Here is a 4,329-nt window from a genome sequence, read left to right as displayed (position 1 = left end):
TTTTCCTCAAGTCCAGTCTATTTTGCCTGTGATGGTAATTGGTGAGTGATCTTCCCTGTCCTTAACCCAAGAGCCTTTCATTATCTTTTCTCTCCGCTGTCCAGTTGAGGAGCGGAGTGATAGAGCAGCTTTGGTGGGCACCTGCCATCAAGTCAGGGTCAAGCCGCCACAACGATGCATCAGAAAGGGGCTTGGGCAGAAATCATTGAATCTTCTGCCATCAGATTTCTTTCCTGGTTTCTCAAGTTCATATAGAGACTGAGCTGTTATGTGAATGTTCGGGTTTTCTCAGAACTGAATGAAACTTCTCAGACCTCTGCAGTGCAGTCATCATTATTCTTTGTCATTGTGTAATCCCTCTTTCCTGAATGCAGCCCTGTAAAGCTGTACACCTCTAGTTCCCATTTGTTTTTATAAAGCCTATTTTCTTGAAAGGTTTCCTTGTATTGACAGCATATAGCATTTTCTCCTTGAGATCTTTTCCATTCTGACCTGAAAACTTAATGCTTATCTCTGTTTTTAAATCTTTCGAGCTGTATCAACAGAACATTCTCCCTTGCTTTCCTCAGGAATTTTTGTAACTATTTGGCTTTGATCTTTCTGTGGTTGTTATAAGATCAGGGTCAGGAAAACTTCAAACAACATACAGTAGTTCAATTGTTTGAAACTGAGCTAAATTAGAACTGTATTTCTAAATACACAGACTGTGTAAGTTTCAGTGAAGCTCAATGAGTATTACTTCTATATTTGTTTACCTTTGGTTTTATTCCCCTAATCAACTCCTGAAAAATTTTACTGAGCACAGGTCAATAGCTAAACTTGTTATCAGTCAGATGTAAAAATGCAAAATCAATAAAATAACTTTCTTGCTACCCTTTTCTCTTAAGAGCACAGAGGGAATAAACATGGTGGAAAACAACAGACAGCACAGCGTGTACAGCAGGAGAGGGAGCCAGTGCATGATTGTTTCTTATCATGCCCTAAAAACCTTTCTTCTTCCAACTTCCTAACTACTACAGGAGTAACTTGTTCCTCTAGGTTTGCCCCTAAACTATGGGAAATGTGTAGCCACGTACAACTAGCAGTAGGGCTACAAGTGTTTCTTCTGGAGACACTCTATTGCTATTGGGGAGAAGCCCATGAGAAGCCCTGGTGGTGCTCTTCAGTCTAAAAGGGAGTATTCGAGTGACAGGACAGCTGACTCTAAACTAACCGGCCAGTGTGTGTGGCTACTCACCAGAGTAAAATGTCTCCCATACTGGGCTCAACTCTAGTAACTGACTTCTGGTGGGAATCTGCAAAAACATACCCATGCCTGATGAAGTCTGACAACAGCATACTCAGTCCTTCAGCATGCACATTGTCCTTGGGTAGTTACCTATGGGACAGAGGGGTTTCTGTAGCCCCACACCCCCAATGGTGTTACTGGTATTAGTATTCCTCAGTCATAAGCAGCCTTGACAGGAGTCAGTGTCAGGTTTTATAGAGCACTTGGCCACTGGCCAAGCCTATTTGTTTCTTCCCTACTAGGTCAAATCCTCCTCCCACCTTCCACTCACACTCAGCTTGGAATGATAACACCATTACAACCTTCACATTAATTAATTCGCTTTTGTAAAACACCTGATTTTTCTTCCAATACTCAATATCCTTCAGTGAAATTTTTTTGACATGGATCTTCTTTGGCATTAACCTGACAGCGAGAAATCCAGATAAGCACATAGTAACTTGGCCTGCTCTAGATCAAACTGACTTTCAGCCTCTAAATTCAGCTAGATAACCCCACCCACCTTGTGAATCTCTTCTGGGAACATTAATCTTTTGAACATAATCACTGTGCATAAACATTAAACACATCTGCACTGACATGGTCTTGTGTTTGCTTAGCTCACCCTCTGAATTGTTCACAGTGCCTGGTCTGCAGGTTATGCACGTACCAGTCTACCAAGGCAGGATGACTCCATGCTTGAAAAATCCCAAGCTGCTGTCTTGCAGGAGCCAGTATGCCTGTTGCATACGTATCCTTCCCTAATTCTACCAGTCCACTAGGCTTGAAACTGTCTTTGATAAGACTAAGGCAGAAAGAAAGCAGCATGAAGTGCAAGAGAAGCAAAGCTTCTTAGTGCTGCTAAACTTTTAGCAGTTTGTAAGGTATCTCCTCAAATTAGTACTGGATGTGACCTGAACAGAATGAATAAACATTACTACCCATTGAGTGCCTTAACTACCATGTAGCATCTTTTATGTAGAGTACATATCACACATGAGAAACATACTATTTAATACAAGCTCTATATGTGATTTATGTGATCTCTGGCAGGTACCTTTCACGCCAGAATTTAAGTTGCTGTTGCAGATCTTGTCGTGGAATTACAAAGTAATATGTTAGTGTCGAGATCTTTGCAAGATAAAAAACTAAAATACATATGTTTGCATTTTTATTATATCACTTCATGCATTAAATTGTTAGTAAAAGTTCTTAAATTATTTTGTTTTCCCTTAAATCACTCAAGATACTAAGACATTGCTTCCCTTTCATTTGTTTGTACCTTTTTTTCTTCATTTCAGACTCATTCTAAAAATGGAATTTCTTTCACTAGAGGGATTTAGGAACATGTTAGACAAATATCTGTCAGAAACTTGGTGGGTAGAAGTTATCCAATCTGTTCTGCAGAGGGTTGCAACAGAAAACTGTTTGTTGTGACAAGACAAGTTTCATCCAGACCTTACTGCTAACAACTTACTGTATCTCCTCCCCTCTCCCACTGCATTAGTGTTCCTCTCTTTTTTCCTGCCCTGGGTTTGCTGCCACTCACGCCAGGGCTCCCACCCAGCTGCTACCAATGATAACACCAACTTTCTAACTAGTACTGGGTCTCCTGCTTCCTCCAAAACCTAGATCCCTGCCACTACCTCCTGGTCCTCTGCCTTGGCTCTTGCCCCTTCTTCATACTCTGTCTTTCTCATCAACACATTTCCATAGGCATAACAAGGGCCCAGGTTAACAAGACTGCATGGACCCAACTGACGGCAGCTTGAGCTACCTGTGCTGGCACAGAGCTCAGGCCCAGCAAAGCCAAATTATTCAGTGCTTCACACTCAGTACCTCCCCCTGGGTAGGAACTACAGGAGCTGGGAGCAGCTGCATGACCATTTTTCCTTCCACAGCTACACGGAAAGTGCTTGCTGTATGTGGTAGATGAAGTAAGTGTTTATGAACTCAACATGGCATTCCTAGTTCAGCAGCATCCAAGGTACATTTCTCCTATTCTGTATAGAATGATATATCTCTTCCATAGAAGGTATCTCTTGGAAAGGTATATGAGAAGGGTAGCACTCAGCTTCCAAAACATACCAGGTCTAATTACTCCTTAATTCTGGTTTTGTCATCTCACACTTCTGTGTCATCATATTACTTTTTTTTCCTAAGCTCCCAGTGTCATGTGATAAAAATTACCAAGTCCTCCCAGTTAAAGTGAAAATTCACTTTGAAGGCTCAAAAGCTTGAAGACAGATTATAACAGATGTTGGGTTATTCTTGCAAAGATTCCGTATTTCTAAGGCATATATGGAGCTCTTGGCAGGCCCAGCATGAACAGTTTTGGAGGGTTTTGGTTTGGCAGAATTGTAATTCATTTTTATACACTGACCTGAGGGACTGGCACCCATAAAAATTCTCACAACCCTGGGAAAGAGAAGTGTCCTATAGAAGTGACAGCCATAGTAGCTAGAATGACCATTTTTCCTGCTGCTTTTGTCTTCCTGACAAGCTCATTAGTCTTATCTAGAGCAGCGCTAAAGCTTCCTTCATATGCTGCCTTCCTGCCTCCACTCCAGCTGGCTGGAATTGGAATTGTCTTTTGACTATATGCTTGCATGCAGAAGACTTCTAGCTCAAGGCCAAATCGCAGTACAAATAATAGAAAGTGATGGAAAAATAGTTCTTTATGATCAAATATGATATTGACTTTTAAGTTTTATATGACTGATTTGACTTAGGAAAATAAATCATATACTGGTCTTGTATAGAAAGTAGTAAAAGGACCATTAATCTACAATCTCTTATGCACAACATCGTTGCATTGCATTACTTCTCCACCACAGCAACAGACTGCATATCTAGCATCTAACATTAGATAATTTTTCACTTAGAAGCTGAATGTTTAGAAGGATACGCATGACAAAATTATCCTCTCAACAGGCACTTTTCATATACAGAGGCTATAATCCTGATTATTTCAGTACAACTGAGTGTATCATTTATTGACTGTTGAAAATTCTAGAGGATAAAGACACAATATGGAAATTGCCATGGTAAATTATGACGTC

Source organism: Falco biarmicus, chromosome 3, assembly GCF_023638135.1.
Source record: "Falco biarmicus isolate bFalBia1 chromosome 3, bFalBia1.pri, whole genome shotgun sequence".
NCBI lineage: Eukaryota > Metazoa > Chordata > Aves > Falconiformes > Falconidae > Falco > Falco biarmicus.
The sequence above is the reverse complement of the archived record's forward strand: the minus strand, read 5'-3'. Positions refer to the sequence as shown.